This window comes from Arachis stenosperma, chromosome 3 (genome assembly GCF_014773155.1).
Source record: "Arachis stenosperma cultivar V10309 chromosome 3, arast.V10309.gnm1.PFL2, whole genome shotgun sequence".
NCBI lineage: Eukaryota > Viridiplantae > Streptophyta > Magnoliopsida > Fabales > Fabaceae > Arachis > Arachis stenosperma.
In genome coordinates, this window is record NC_080379.1 from 53,117,685 (window position 1) to 53,135,173 (window position 17,489).

At 40.6% G+C, this 17,489-nt stretch overlaps 1 non-coding gene across 1 annotated transcript; it reads right to left on the reverse strand.

The window, feature by feature from the left end:
* Positions 1-13,243: 13,243 nt before the first annotated feature.
* On the reverse strand, positions 13,244-13,347 carry LOC130971280 (small nucleolar RNA R71). The gene has a single exon (XR_009082507.1). It is a non-coding gene; the product is annotated as a small nucleolar RNA R71 (small nucleolar RNA).
* Between the last annotated feature and the right edge of the window lie 4,142 nt (positions 13,348-17,489).

Sequence of the window (17,489 nt, forward strand, 5' to 3'; positions counted from 1 at the left end):
TTCTCTGAGCGGTGGCATTGGCTAGGGGTTCTGCCTCGATCCACTTTGTAAAGTAATCTACCCCTACTATGAGGAATTTAACTTGTCCTGATCCTTGTGGGAAGGGGTCGAGAAGATCGAGTTCCCATTTTGCAAACGGCCAAGGCGAGGTCACGCTAATGAGCTCTTTTGGCGGGGCGATGTGAAAGTTGGCATGTTTCTGACATGGTGGGCATGTCTTCACAAATTCTGTAGCTTCTTTCTGTAGAGTTGGCCAATAAAATCCCGCCCGGAGTACTTTTTTGGCGAGAGCTCGTGCTCCGAGGTGATTGCCACAAATGCCGCCGTGTATTTCTTCTAGCACTTCCCCTGTGTTGGAGGTCGGCACGCATTTTAGTAAAGGTATTGAGATTCCCCTTTTGTACAGGATGTTGTTTATAATGGTGTAGTACTGTGCCACCCTTTTTAACCTCTTTGCCTCCTTTTCTTCTGTGGGGAGCGTTCCTGTTTTGAGGTAGTTGATTTTGGGGGTCATCCATCCTTGGTCCTGACTTGTTATAGTCAGGACTTTTTCTTCTTCCGAGATTGACGGGTTTTGCAACATTTCTTGGATGAGGCTCCTATTGTTGCCCCCTGGTTTGGTGCTGGCTAGTTTTGAGAGTGCATCAGCTCGGGCATTCTGTTCGCGGGGTATGTGGCAGATCTTGTATTCCCCGATTTGTCCGAGCTGTTCCTTGGTTTTATCCAAATATTTTTTCATGGTGGGATCTTTGGCTTGGTAGCTCCCTGTTATTTGTGATGTGATCACTTGTGAATCGCTGTAGATGTTGAGTTTTTGAGCTCTGACCTCTTTAGCCAGCTTCAAACCAGCTAATAATGCTTCATATTCTGCCTGGTTGTTTGAGGCCGGGAACCCGAACTTGAGGGAGAGCTCAACTTGGGTTCCTTGGTCACTTTTTATTATCACGCCTGCGCCACTTCCATTTTTATTTAAGGAACCGTCCACGTAGAGATTCCATTCTGTAGGGGTTTCTAGGGCATCTGTGAATTCTGCGATAAAGTCAGCCAGATACTGTGATTTGATGGCCGTCCGAGCTTCATATTGGAGGTCAAACTCTGACAACTCGACTGCCCATTGTAGAATTTTGCCTGCCAGATCTATTTTCTGTAATATTACTTTTATGGGCTAGTTAGTTCGAACCTTAATGGTGTGAGCCTAGAAGTATGGGCGGAGTCGTCGAGATGTTAGAATGAGGGTATAGGCAAATTTTTCTATTTTCTGGTAGTTCAGATCGGATCCCTGTAGCGCTTTACTAATGAAGTAGACGGGTTGTTGCCCATGTTCGTCTTCTCTGACTAGTGCTGAGGCTATTGCCCGGCTCCCTACTGCGAGATATAATACGAGCGGTTCTCCTTCTCATGGCCGAGATAGGATAGGTGGCCGTCCTAAGAACTCCTTGAAGTCTCGGAAGGCTTGCTCACATTCTGTCATCCATTCGAACTGTTTTCCCTTTCTTAAAGTAGCATAGAAGGGAAGAGATCTTATCGCAGCTCCTGCTAAGAATCGAGATAGAGCGGCCAACCTCCCGTTGAGTTGTTGTACTTCTTTGACAAAGGTAGGGCTCTTCATGTTGAGTATGGCTTGACATTTGTCTGGATTTGCTTCAATTCCCCTTTGTGTGAGCATGAAGCCTAAGAATTTGCCTGCTTCCACTGCGAAGGTGCATTTTGCGGGATTGAGCCGCATGTTGTGCTTCCTTATAGTGTAAAACACATGAGTCAGCTCAGATAATAATGTATCTTCGCTTTATGTCTTTATCAACATGTCGTCCACATAAACTTCCATGATTTTTCTGATGTGATCTGAGAAGACTTTATTCATAAGCCTTTGATAAGTAGCTCCTGCGTTCTTGAGACCGAAAGGCATCACGATGTAATAGTAGTTTGCTTTCGGTGTTAGGAACGAGGTCTTTTCTTGATCTGGTGGATACATGGGGATTTGGTTGTACCCCGAATATGCGTCCATGAACGAGAGATACTTATATCCTGATGAAGCATCTACTAGAGCGTCGATGCTTGGGAGTGGGTAAGGGTCTTTTGGGCAGGCTTTGTTAAGGTCGGTGTAGTCGGTGCACATTCGCCACTTCCCATTTGACTTTTTGACCAAGACGACGTTTGCTAGCCATAGTGGGTATTTAACTTCCCTTATGAACCCTGCCTCTAGTAGCGCTTGTACTTGTTCTTCTACAGCTTGAGATCATTCTGGTCTGAGTTTTCTTCGTCTTTGTTGTACCGGCCGGGATCCCAGGTAGACTGCCAATTTGTGGCTCATTAGTTAGGGATCAATGCCTGGCATGTCGGCAGCTTTCCATGCGAAGAGATCAACATTATCTCGTAGGAATCGTATTAGTGATTCCTTTGTGTCTCCTTTCAGGATCGTGCCAATATTAGTTGTTTTATCCGAGGTGTCTCCGATCTAGACTCTTTCTACTTCTCCTTCGGGTCGTGGTCGGAGTTCTTCTCACCTCTGAACTCCACCGAGCTCGATTGTGTGGAACTCTCTTCCTTTGCCTCGGAGGTTTAGATTTTCGTTATAACAGCGACGCGCCATTTTTTGATCTGCCTTTATTGTAGCTATCCCTTCCGCAGTTGGGAATTTCATGCATAGATGTGGAGTTGAAACTATTGCGCCGAGTTGATTTAGCGTTGTCCGACCTATTAAGGCATTGTAGGCTGAGCTTACGTCGACCACGATGTAGTCTATCTTGAGTGTTCTGGATTGGTTCCCCTTCCCGAAGGTTGTATGCAGCGATATGTATCCCAGTGGTTGAACTGGGGTATCTCCAAGTCCAAACAGGATGTTCGGGTATGCTCTTAGCTCTTTTTATTCTAGGCCAAGTTTGTCGAAGGCAGTTTTGAATAAGATGTCGGCAGAACTTCCCTGGTCAATTAGTGTACGGTGAAGGTTGGCATTTGCCAGTATGATTGTAATGACCATGGGGTCGTCGTGTCCCGAGATGATTCCGGATGCATCTTCCTTGGTAAACGTAATTGCTGGGATGTCTGGCACTTCTTTCTTTCCTTCGACATGGTACACCTCTTTGAGGTGTCGCTTGCGGGATGATTTGGAGATTCCTCCCCCAGCAAATCTGCCGTGTATTACGTGAATGTGTCTTTCCGGTGTGCGAGGGGATCGTTCAGATCGTCCGACATCCTCATCCCTTCTTCTCTTTCTTAGTTCGTCGTTCTGATTGGCCAAAAACTGATTTAGCCTTCCTTCTCTTACTAATTTTTCTATGACGTTTTTCAAGTCGAAGCATTCGTTGGTGGAATGCCCTCGAAGTTGGTGATATTCACAGTATTCATTCCAATTTCCTCTTCCTCTTTTGCCTTTAAGTGGCCGAGCTGGAGGGATTTTCTCCGTACGGCAGACTTCTTTGTAAACATCTACCAAGGATACCCTAAGAGGAGTGTAGTTATGATAGTTTTTGATTTTTTCTCCGAAGCGATCTTTCTTTTTCTTGGATTCTTTATCTCGGTAGGCAGAACCGGACCTTGAGGCTTCGCCAAGTCGAGACTTTTCCTCCATGTTGATGTACTTCTGCACCCGTTCTTGTACTTCGTCTAGGGATGTTGGGTATCTCTTTGATATAGATTGGCTAAATGGTCCTTCTCGCAGGCCATTTATGAGGCCTATAATGGCAGCTTCTGTTGGTAGACTCTGTATGTCCATGCATGTTTTGTTGAATCTTTCCATGTAGTTGCGAAGACTCTCCCGATCACCTTGTTTGATCCCTAGTAGGCTAGGTGCGTGTTTGGCTTTGTCTTTTTGTATGGAGAATTAGGCTAGGAACTTTTTGGCCAGGTCGTCGAAACTCGAGATGGATTTTGGAGGTAGGTTGTCAAACCATTTAATGGCTATCTTGGTGAGAGTTGTTGGAAAGGCTTTGCAGCGAACTGCATCTGAAGCATCAGTGAGGTACATTCTACTTCTGAAGTTGTTGAGATGATGGTTGGGGTCCGAGGTGCCGTCATATAGAGTCATATCCGGAAGTTTGAAATCTTTTGGGATTTTGGTCTTCATAATTTCTCTGGTGAATGGATCTTGATCTTTCTGAGAGCTATCCTCTGTGGATGATCGAGTAGCTTTAGTCTTGAGATCAGCTTCAAGCTTTATAAGCTTATCTTCTAATTCTCGGTGCCGCCTTATCTCCCGACGTAGATCTTCTTCTTTTTCACGTTGATGTTGGGCTTCTTTCTCAAGTTGCTCCAATCGATTTTGAAGCGCTTCTATTACTCCTAGATTTGATGAATTTTTGTCTCCGTTGGGTTTCGGAGTATCTTTGAGTATAGTATCCGCGTTTTTATGCGGCGTTCTGTCTTCCAAACCTGAATCGTGGTCGTTGTCATGCTCATCCGCCATGTTGATGGATGACTTCCAGGTTCCCCGGCAACGGCGCCAATGTTCCGAGGGTTACCTGAAACTGTAGGTCGATCTCGGTTGAGATCTTCTGTGTTGGTCAGAGCCGACGTATCCGGCAGGTGTATAACGGCCGGAGCTGGTGTGTTCGACTTGTAGGACTTGGTGATGGTGCTTATCCTTCGTCCCCGGAGGGTGGGGGGTACCTGCAAGGAACTCCGATGCTTAAGTTAGCAAGGGTATTAAGCAGGTATTGAGGAGAATCAAAGTATGAGTTATACCTAGGTGCTCCAGTGTATTTATAATGGTAAGATGTGGCCTCCTGCGGATAAGATAAGTTAGTTATCTTTATCTTATTTTTATCTTATCTTTAAGTGAGGTCATCTTTAAGGGAACCGCCTTTATCTCTATGGACTCGGGCTGCCCTTGGTTTTGGGACCTGTTCCTCTATTTGGGCCCTTTGTTTGGGCTTTCCTGTGACTTGGCCAAGCTCTTTAAAAGGAGGTCGGGTTGTTCTGACCTGAAGAGGTCAGTCGCTTTGTCTGTAGAACATCCTGGGTCGGACAGCTCGACCCAGGGTATGAACAGGGACAAAGTCATCATCTTCATTGTCTAAGACCACCCTCTCAAATCTAGTATGTCCTTTTTGCTGTTTCACTGCACCACCTCCCTTTAGATATGAATGTCTATTTTGATAATCTTCATTGGTCAAGTCAACACCAAAATACTCAAATATGTAAGTTAGAAATATGCCATAAGGAAGTACTTTGTCTTTTTCACTCCTAACAGAGTCAAACATGTATCTAACCATCAAATATGCAAATGAAATTTCAGTTTTGGTGAGAAGGGCATATAAAACAAGAGTATCAGTGTAGAAAACCCTTTGATATGAACCACTTTGAGGAAGTATGATGTGGTTGACCATTCGGTGCAACTGAGCACGTTCATATCCAAGGACTTTGTGAGTGGGTGTAATGCCATCAATCAAGGAAACATGTTCACAAATATTAGTCAAAGCATCATGGTAGGAAATACCAACTCCTTCATCCCACTTAACAGATGCATAAGCATAAGGCCTAACATCAGTGTACTTCAATGAATCACTGATTATTTTATTATTTAGAACTATGTCTCGGCCCTTCACATATGAGTGAACAGTGCCTTCATGATATGTCATGTTAGCATAAAATTCTTTGACCAAAAGAGGATAAACATGCTTTTTGATGTCAAAAAGATTATTCCAATCCAGAAATTTCAAGTTCTCAACAAAGGAAAAACCTTTTCTTTTTAAAGTTGGCAAATCGGCTAGAAAAGAAGGACACATGGAATGATATTTAATCACTCCATCATAAAAGTCATTATTCATGGCAGATTTGAATCTATAAGGGTTATAGTTCGAATGAGAGGTCAAAAAATGAGATTTGTGATCAAAAGGACCAATGTCTGATTCTCTAATTGATTTAAGAGGAACTCAAGTTTTACCTCACTGAGAACGTAATGGAACAAACCTAGACTTTGGTTGTGTGGGCTCAGATGGAGGTTCAGGCGCGGCTGGTCGCTTCCCCTTGAATGAACTCGGCTTCGACGACCCTGGTTTGGATGTTGGCTCCTTCGAAGGTGGAGGGTTTGGCGTCGACTTGGCTGAAGAAGGGAACCTTAAAGGGTTTTTAGTGCGAGCCATGGGATCGGTTCTTGGAGGAGAGGTAGGAGGAGAAGGTGAGGGTGTGAAGGTTCGGTCTTGGGAGCGAGTTGAAGGCTTTGTGGGAAGCTTGTAAACTTTTTCACGAGGAGCCTTTTAGCATTGGTTTTCTTTCTCATTTGGTTAATTTCTGGCATTTGAGGGAAGAGAAGCAGTAAAGATAGTGGAGGAAACTGAGGAGTTGAGGAGAAGTTAATAAAGGGAAGAGAGAGAGTATTGGTAACCGTACCCAAAAGAAGTTTTTCACAAACCATGCAACTATATCACCTTTTGAAATGACTTGAAAAGACATGACCTCATAAAAGAAATATTTTATTTGATTTTAAAATAAAACAGGAAATAAATTTTAAATTTTGAAAACCCTTTTTGAAAAAAAATTAAATCAACCTGAAAATCTTTTTGGACTAGAAAACATTAAATGAAACCCTATCAAAAAAATTTAAACACTCGAGCCAAAAAAATATCAACCAAACAAATTGTAACATTCATATTTGGCCCCAGAGGTGGTTTGAATTAAGGAAACACATAGGACCACCCATGATCTGAATATTTTGAGGTTGGCTCAGATCAACCTTCACTTGCAACAAGCCCAGAACATGCTGATTGAAGGAAACTAATCTTCACTTGTCCAGAATTGTCTCATACCTGTTTATGAGACAAAAAAATTCTAACAAACACATCAGGAACTTATAAACAAGGAATCATAGCTTAAAATCCCTAGACTAGTCCTAAGAGTACAGAATCTGTCCTCAGCAAGTGATTTTGTAAAAATATCTGCTAATTGCACCTTCGGTTTAACAAATTGAATGCTAATATCCCCCTTTTGAACATGTTCTCTTATTGATTGAAATCTCACTTTAATATGTTTAGTCCTAGAGTGCAAGACTGGATTTTTAGAAATATTAATGGCACTCATATTATCACACAACAGGGGTATATTTTCAGCATTTAACTTGTAATCAGCAAGCTGTGTTTTTAACCACATAAGCTGAGAACAACATGAAGAAGCAGCTATATACTCAGCCTCAGCAGTGGATAAAGCCATTGTTGGCTGCTTTTTACTTGACCAAACATTTAAGGACTTTCCAAGGAAGCAACATAAGCCTGAAGTGCTCCTTCTATCAACTCTATCACCAGCAAAATCTGCATCACAATAACCAACTGTAGAAAAATCATCAATCTTAGGATACCAGAGACCAAAATTGGATGTGCCATGAACATATCTAATGATCCTATTAATTGCAGAAAGATGAGACTCTTTAGGTTTAGATTTAAATCTTGAACACATTCCAACACTTTGCACAATATCGGGTCTAGAGGAAGTTAAGTACATAAGAGAGCTAATCATTCCTCTATACCTAGTCTTATCTACATTTTTCTCAGTTTCTCCCTTATCTAATTTTGAACTAGGGTGCATGGGAGTTCCCATGGGTTTGGCATTTTCCGTACCAAATTTCTTAACTAGTTCCTTGGCACACTTCTCTTGATGAATGAAAATACCATTTTCAGTTTGTTTAATTTGCAGCCCAAGGAAAAAATTAAGTTCACCCATCATACTCATGTCAAATTCACTTGTTATGAGTTTTCCAAATTCAAAACAAAGGGATTCATTGGTTGATCGAAAAATAATGTCATCAACATATATTTGGACTAGAATGAAAGAATCATTAGAATTCTTGATAAATAGAGTTGTGTCTGTGGTGCCTCTTTGAAAACCATTTTTCAAAAGAAAAGAGCTAAGCCTCTCATACCAAGCTCTAGGAGCTTATCTTAAACCATAGAGAGCTTTTGATAATTTGAAAACATAGTTGGAATGCTCTTTATTTTCAAAACCAGGTGGCTGCTCCACATACACTTCTCTATCTATCACACCATTCGAAAATGCACATTTCACATCCATTTGATATAATTTAAAATCACAAAACACAGCATAAGCTAAGAAAAGTCTTATGGCTTCCATTTGGGCAACAGGGGCAAAGGATTCATCAAAGTCTATCCCTTCTTCTTAGTCATATCCTTGTGCCACTAGCCTTGCTTTGTTTCTTGCAATGCTACCATCCTCTCTTAGCTTGTTCCGAAATATCCACTTGGTGCCGGTCACTTTCTTTCCATTCAGCCTTGGAACTAAAGTCCACATTTCGTTCTTCTCAAACTCAAGAAGTTCATCCTCCATTGCTTTTACCCAAGAGGGGTCACTAAGGGCTTCTTTGACATTTTGAGGCTTCATTTGAGAGAGAAAGACAATGTTTGTCTCTTCATTGGCCTTTCTAGTTGAGGACCAAGTTCTAACCCCATGAGAGATGTCCCCAATAACAAATTCATCAGGATAATTCTTCAAGAATCTCCATCCACGAGGTCTAGTTGACCGGAGGCAGAATCAGTCACCAAGGGATTCTGAGTACTGCTGGTTTCGAGATCTCATTTAGATTCATGAGACAAAATGGAATTGTCTCTTGAATTTTCAGAAGCTGTAGTTTCTGGTTCAACTTGTCCAGAATTTTCATTTTCATGATTTTGAGCAGTTTCATTGTCCTTTTGAACTTGATTCCCTGCATCATAATCTTCTAAAATACTTTGAACCAAGTTAGTATCACAAAATGTAACATGTATGGACTCCTCAATAATCCTAGCATCTTGATGGTAAACTCTATATGCTTTACTAGTTGTGGAATATCCTACAAACAAACACTCATACGCCTTTGGATCATATTTTTCCAAATTATCCTTGTTATTTAAAACAAAACATTTGCATCCAAAGATGTGCAAGTAATCTAAGTTTGGTGGGTAACCTTTCCAAAGTTCAAAGGGGTTTTCTTCAAAAATTTTCTTATGATTGTTCTATTCAAAATGTGGCAAGCCGTGTTGACCGCTTCAGCCCAAAGGAATTTTGGAACATTACTCTCACAAAGCATAGCTCTTGTCATCTTTTTGTATGCTTCTATTTCTTCTTTCCACAACACCATTTTGTTGTGGTGTCTTTGGACAAGAGAAGTTGTGAGATATTCCAAATTCCTCACAAAAGGATTCAAATAAATTATTTTCAAATTCAGTTCCATGATCACTTCTTATAGAAGAGATCTTTAAATCCTTTTCATTTTGAATTTTCTTGCAAAAAGGTTCAAAAGCTGAAAAGGCTTCATTTTTATGTGCAAGAAATAAAACCCAACCAAACCTAGTATAGTCATCCACAATCACTAAACTATAATGTTTACCACCTAGGCTTTGAGTTCTTGTTGGACCAAATAAATCAATGTATAGCAACTCAAGTGGCCTTTTAGTAGAGATGTCTTCTTTTGGTTTAAAAGAACCTTTTGTTTATTTTCCAATTTGGCAAGCATCACAAGTGATGTCTTTGTCAAACCTTATCAAAGGAAGACCTCTTACTAACCCTTTCTTTACAAGTTTGTTTATTTGAAACATACTTGCATGCCCAATCTCTTGTGCCATAGCTACTTTTCAGAATCTTTAGAATGAAAACAAGCTACATTTTAATCCTTTAGTTCATCAAGGGTAAGTCCATACATATTATTAAAATGCTTGGCAACAAAAAGCACTTCATTGATCTTTTCATTTACAACACAATATTCAAGCCTTTTAAAAGTCACTAAATATCCTAAATCACACAGCTGACTTATACTCAAAAGATTGTGCTTCAAACCACATACTAAAAATACGTCATCAATAAAAGTAGATTGTTCATTACCTACTTTTCCAACAACAATAATTTTACCTTTACCATCATCTCCAAAGGTCACAAAACCTCCATCATACTTGTTTAGTTTGATGAAGTAAGTTGACCTTCTAGTCATGTACCTTGAGCATCCACTATCCATGCACCACATGTCCTTTTTGTTCTTGGATGCTAGGCAAATCTGCATGAAGAGTTTTAAGTAGTCTTAGGTATCCAAATTAATTTGGATCCTTTGAAGTTAATCCATCTTAGTTGTCCAAGTGCATTGAAATCACAAATAACATTGTAAATTTTGTTTCCCACAACTCTCTTTTCAATGAAACATCGTGCATATGTGTGACCAAATTTCTTGCAATTTACACAATGATTTTCTGATGTGTGATGCCAAGGCATCTTAGGCTAGTTTCACTAGCATTTTTCTGTTAGTTTTAGTTGTTTTATGCATTTTCTTGAGCTTAAAGTAACCAAGAATGGTTAAATGAACAACAAAGCAATGAACCATCCAAAACATTATGATTTTGATGCAAATTCCATGAGTTTTTAGTGATATTACTTGAATGCTATGAATGGATGAATTCTCATGAAATTTTGCAAGACTTTGATGCAATTGTTTGGATGATTTCAGGGAAGAGAGGCTAGGCAAGGAAGCAACAAAATCAATAAAGGAAGCTTGAAATTCAAATGGGACGTTTAAGCTCCAGTTTAAGCCTAAACTGGAGCTTAAACGCCAAAATCATGAGAAGAAAGGAAATGCTGTGACTGGCGTTTAACCTCCAGTTTGACCTTAAACTGGAAGTTAAACGCCAGAATGATGATTTGAACCAAGGGAGCATTCCACGTTTAACCTCTAGTTTAACCTTAAACTAGAGGTTAAACGTGTTCGACACTTTTCTTTCTCACCAAGAAGCATTCCACGTTTAACCTCCAGTTTAACCTTAAACTGGAGGTTAAACGCCAGAAGCAAGAGAGGCACCAGGAGCATTCCACGTTTAACCTCCAGTTTGACCTCAAACTGGAGGTTAAACGTGTTCGACCATTTCCTTCCTCCAGGGTGTTTTCTTCATTCCACGTTTAACCTCCAGTTTGACCTCAAACTGGAGGTTAAACGTGTTCGATCCAAATTGCCTCCAGGGGTTGCTTTCTTCATTTCCAAGTTTAACCTCCAGTTTGACCTCAAACTGGAGGTTAAACGTGTTCGACATTGTACACTCCTGGGTTGCTTTCGTCCAATTCCATGTTTAAGTTTCAGTTTAACCTTAAACTGAAACTTAAACTTCAACTTAAAGGCCATCTTTTGAAAGGGTTTCTGGGCCAAATTTATTGAAGTTTAAGTTAGCAATTGAGCACAAATGTTAACTTAAACGTATTATGGCATGAAACCCAATTGAATATCATGGTTTATGGGATTGGGCCTGAAGAATTGATGAGTCTGGAACTTCAAATTGTTGAGTCTTGTGTCATTACTTGTTTATCACTAAGTTTGCTCAATGAATGATACAGAATTGGATCATAGCCTCATCAGGATTATGGACCATAAGCCTAAAGCAAAAGGAAATCAAGGAAAGGCCTCAAAGACCAAGAAACACAACAGAAGCTCAATTTAGAAAGTGTATAAATAGGATAGAATTGAAGTTAGTAGGGATCTTTTGACCTTTGGACAATTTTTTTTACACTAGAGAACTTTTGATATTGTGTAATTGAATTCTGAGCTATGAAGCACTAAACCCCTTTCATTGGGTGAGGGAGCTCTATTGTAATTCAATGAATCAATAATAGTTTCATCTTTTTCTTCAATCTTTTCTCTTGAATTTTGTTAGAAAGCTTCTCGATCTAATTCCATTGGGTAGTTGTCTTGGGAAAGAAACTACCCATAATTGGAATCCTTCGGAACCTTGGGAAAGGAATGATGGATTCATGCTAGAGAAGCTTTCTCACAGTGAATTGGATTGGGGTTTGGATGGATATTGTGACATGTAATCCTACCAAATTGTGGTCCATGAAATTGTGTGGTATAATCAGTGATCGAGTATCATCTCTTCTTATGAACATTTAAACCAAGGGATTGGGAATTTGTTTGTTTTTAGAGAGAATTGGTGAGCCAAGGAATTGGGATCCAATCATATAAGATTGCCAAGCAAGATTCAATGAATGCATTGGTTGAGGAAGAGATGAAAATGTTTTGATTTGGAGATTTCAATATCTCCTGACCCCAATGAACTCCCCATCTCTGATCTACCCTTTTCTATTCATATTCTGCAATTTCAATTCATGCAATCACCCCATCCCTTTTAATTTCAGCAATTTAATTTCTCGCATTTTCATTCTTGCAATTTAAGATTCCGTCATTTCCATTCCTTGCAATTTACACTTCCCGCCAAATTTACTTTATGCAATTCACATCCAATTCTTGATTCCGCTCAACTAACCAAACTTCTAATCCGAATTGCTCACTCAACCAATCCTTGTGGGATTCGACCTCACTCTATTGTGAGTTTTTACTTGACGATAACCGGTGCACTTGCCGGAAGGAATTTTGCCGCTCGTGCAATTTCCTAAAATCGTAGCATAACAAGTTTATGCCCATCAAGTTTATGGCGCCGTTGCCGGGGATTGGTTTTCGATTGACAATTCTCAAATTGGAAGTTAACTAGATTGAGCATTTTTTTGTTTTGTTAATTTAGTTCTAGTTGCATGTTGAACTTTTAATTTCTGCACTCTGTTACTTGCTTTTTCTTTCTTATGCCTTTCAATTCAAACAACTAACTCACTGACCCACTAACTATTTGAATTAATTCCTCAACTGCTCTAACCATACTCTTCCATTAACCAAGAGTATTCCACTTGTTTGCTGCTTGTGGTGTGTTCGTGTATGACAGGTAGGAGAGGAGAAATATCAACTCCTCCATATACTGAACCAGAGAGGACCCTTCATAAACTTAGAAGGGAAGCAAGAGGGAAGAGAGTACTGGGAGAAGAAGAATCTGAAGGAGAATCTGAGGACAACTTTGAGGAAGCTCTAGATCTCAACATGGATAGAGAATTTCACAACCATGAGAGGGTTGATGGAAACAATGCCATTCCTGAGAGGAGGGTTCTTGGTTCATACATAAACCCAACCTCTGGGAATTGTGGAAGCAGCATTCAGAAACCACCCATTCAGGCCAATAATTTTGAACTCAAACCACAGTTAATATCACTGGTGGAGAACCATTGTTCATTTGGTGGGAGTGTTAATGAAGACCCAAACCAACATCTCACAAAATTCCTGAGAATTTGCGACACTGTGAAGTCCAATGGAGTCCAGGAAGATGCCTATAAACTGCTCTTGTTCTCATTTTCACTTAGGGACAAGGCAGCTAAGTGGCTGGAATCATTCCCAAGGGACAGCCTAACAACCTGGGATGAGGTGGAGAGCAAGTTTCTGGCACGTTTCTACCCCCTACAAAAGGTCAATAGGCTTCGATCTGAGGTTCAAACTTTTAGACAACAAGATGGTGAGACACTCTACGAGGCATGGGAGAGGTTCAAAGAATTGACAAGGAAATGTCCACCAAACATGTTCCCTGACTGGGTGCAATTGCATATTTTCTATGATGGACTTTCTTATGAATCAAGGAAGGCTGTAGACCATTCATCAGGAGGTTCATTGAACAGGAAAAAGACTGTGGAAGAAGCCATTGAAGTGATTGAGACAGTGGCTGAGAATGAGTACTACTATGCTTCAGAGAGACACAACACTAAGGGAGTCATGGAGCTGAACCATGTTGATACAATTCTAGCCCAAAACAAGGTGTTTGCCAAGCAACTAGCAGAGCTCACCAAGAAATTAGACACAAAGCAAGTGGCTGCAATACACACACAAGATCAAGAGGAAGTAAGCATTGAAGGAGGTGATTGGGAAGAGGCCAACTATGTGGGAAATCAACAAAGGCAATCATATGATCCACATTCTAACACTTATAACCTAGGATGGAAAAACCACCCAAACTTTGGGTGGGGAAACCAGCAAACCCAACCACAAAACCACAAATCTTACAACCATAACCAACACAACAATTCCACATACCAAAATTCCAACCAAAGATCATACCAAGCCTCACAAAACACTTACTCCCAACCACCATATCATGGCCAAAATAACCAACCTGCCCAATCTAATTCGAACCAACAATTTCAAGATCAATTAAACAGGATAGAAAGAATGCTTGCAACCATGAGTCAAGACATAACCGAATTGAAAGCCTTTAAGGAAGAAGTAAATTCCAACTTGCAAAACCAAGGAGCTGCCATCCAGAAGCTAGAAAATCAAATTGAGTACTTGTCTAAGCAAACTCCTGGGCCAAGCGTTTCTCATGCTGCCAAGGCTATTGCAAGGGAAGAATGTAAGGCCATAACCCTCAGAAGTGGAACGAAGCTGAAGGAGATCTCAAAGGAAACCACAGAGGATGAAGAAAAAGAAAATGTGAGAGACAAAGAACAGGGACAATCTTCTACACCGTCTGCAACAAAAGAAAAAGAAAAAGAAGTCCTGAAGCCTTACACACCCAAAGCACCATATCCTCAACGTTTGATGAAAAAAGAAAAGGATGGCCAATTCTCCAGATTTTTGGAGATTTTCAAGAAGCTTCAAATCAACATTCCGTTTGCTGAAGCAATAGAGCAAATGCCACTCTATGCAAAATTCTTAAAGGAATTAATGACCAAGAAGAGAAGCTGGAGAAATGAGGAAACTGTGTTGTTAACTGAAGAATGCAGTGCCATCATTCAACACAAATTGCCTCAGAAATTGAAGGATCCAGGCAGTTTCCAAATCCCCTGCATCATAGGAGAAGTCATGGTGGAGAAGGCCTTGTGCGACTTAGGGGCAAGTATCAATTTGATGTCTCTAACAATGATGAGAAGAATGAAGATTGAGGAAGCTAAACCAACAAGAATGGCCCTCCAATTGGCAGATCGAACTTTTAAATTCCCTCATGGAATAGTTGAGGATTTGTTGGTGAAAGTGGGAGATTTTATATTCCCTGCCGATTTTGTGGTGTTAGATATGGAGGAAGAAGCCAAGGCTTCGATAATCCTGGGAAGACCCTTCTTGGCTACTGCTGGAGCCATCATAGATGTCCAAAAGGGTGAACTCACTCTTAGACTACATGATGAGAAATTGGTGTTTAACGTGTTCAAGGCAATGAGCTATCCATCAGAATCACTAAAGGAATGCATGAGGGTGGATGTAGTGGACATTGCAGTACAAGAAACCTTTGAGGAAATAACAAAGGAAGTGGCAGAGGAGGAGTTCACCAAGGATATGGAAGTTAGTGACATCAAGGCTGCTGAAACAACCATGCCAAGCATGCCAGAAAGAGTGAAAGAAGAGAAGGAAGCACTAAAACCTGAGCTCAAAGCATTGCCCCCTAATCTCAAGTATGCATACTTGGGTAGTGATGAGAGCCATCCTGTTATCATTAGTTCTGCCCTGAGCCAAGAACAGGAAGAAGAATTGATCAAGGTGCTACAAACCCATCAAGATGCCATTGGATGGACCCTAGATGATTTGAAGGGGATAAGTTCATCCATATGCATGCATAAAATCTTGTTAGAAGAGGATGCTAGACCCTCCATTCAAGCTCAGAGAAGATTGAATCCCGCCATGAAAGAAGTGGTACAAAAGGAGGTCATGAAGTTATGGCAGGCAGGGGTAATCTACCCCATTTCTGATAGCCCATGGGTTAGTCCCATCCATGTAGTTCCCAAGAAAGGTGGCATAACTGTGGTGCCAAATGAGAGGAACGAACTCATACCCACAAGAACTGTTACTGGGTGGAGGATGTGCATAGACTACAGGAAGCTCAATGAAGCCACCAAAAAAGATCATTTCCCACTCCCATTCATGGATCAGATGCTTGAAAGGCTTGCAGGACATGCTTACTATTGCTTCCTGGATGGATACTCAGGCTATAATCAGATAGTAGTTGATCCAAGAGATCAAGAGAAAACATCATTTGTTTGTCCATATGGAGTGTTTGCGTATAGACGCATGCCCTTTGGATTGTGCAATGCACCTGCAACTTTCCAAAGGTGCATGCTGTCCATCTTTTCGGACATGATCGAAAAGTTTATTGAAGTTTTCATGGATGATTTTTCTATGTTTGGAAATTCTTTTCCTAGCTGCCTACACCACCTTGCCTTGGTGCTTAAGAGATGCCAAGAGACCAACCTAGTATTAAACTGGGAAAAGTGTCATTTCATGGTCACAGAAGGAATAGTCCTTGGCCACAAGGTCTCCAATAGAGGCATTGAGGTGGACAGAGCTAAGGTGGAACTCATTGAGAAACTACCTCCACCAAGTAATGTCAAGGCAGTTAGGAGTTTTTTGGGACACGCTGGCTTTTACAGAAGGTTTATTAGAGACTTTTCTAAAATAGCCAAACCTTTGAGTAACTTGCTTGTCTCTGATACACCCTTTGTATTTGATGAAAATTGCATGCTAGCCTATGAACTTTTGAAGCAAAAACTTTCCTCTGCACCTATCATTGCCCCACCTGATTGGAACTTACCTTTTGAACTGATGTGTGATGCATCAGACCTTGCTATTGGGGCAGTGTTAGGACAAAGGAAAGACAATTTGGTACATGTGATTTATTATGCCAGTAAAGTCTTGAATGATAACCAAAGGAATTACACAACCACTGAAAAAGAACTCTTGGCAATAGTTTTTGCATTTGACAAATTTAGATCCTATCTCATTGGATCTAAAGTCATTGTCTTCACTGATCATTCAGCTTTAAAATACTTACTTGCTAAACAAGAATCCAAACCAAGACTTATTAGATGGGTTCTTTTGTTGCAGGAATTTGACATTGAAATCAAAGACAAGAAGGGTGTAGAGAACAAGGTGGCAGACCATTTATCAAGGATACCATGTGAAGAAGGAAGCACACAAAGCACACATATAAATGAGTGCTTTCCTGATGAACAACTCATGGTAATTCACAAAGCACCCTGGTTTGCAGACATAGCAAACTTCAAGGCCACTGGGAGTTTGCCGTTGGAATTTAACAAGCATCAAAGGAAGAAATTGGTAAATGATGCCAAATACTTCATCTGGGACGAACCATACTTGTTCAAAAAATGTTCAGATGGCATACTCAGAAGGTGCATATCAGAGGAAGAAGGAAGGGAAGTCTTATGGGATTGCCATGGATCCACTTATGGAGGACATTTTGCAGGAGAAAGAACAGCAGCTAAGGTGTTGCAGTGTGGTTTTTATTGGCCTACTATCTTCAAAGATGCAAAGGAACTGGTGAAACACTGTCATGAATGCCAGAAAGCTGGAAACCTGCCAAGAAGAAATGAAATGCCACAACAATTCATTCTGGAACTTGAATTGTTTGATGTATGGAGAATAGATTTCATGGGACCCTTTCCCACCTCATACTCAAATAATTATATTCTTGTGGCAGTAGATTATGTCTCCAAATGGGTTGAAGCAATAGCAACTCCAACCAATGATAACAAGGTAGTCATGAACTTCCTCAGAAAACACATTTTTTGCCGTTTTGGGGTTCCAAGAGCAATCATCAGTGATGGAGGAAGCCACTTCTGCAACAAACCATTAGAGGCATTGCTTCTAAAATATGGAGTCAAACACAAGGTAGCCACACCATACCATCCACAGACAAGTGGGCAAGCCGAAATATCTAATA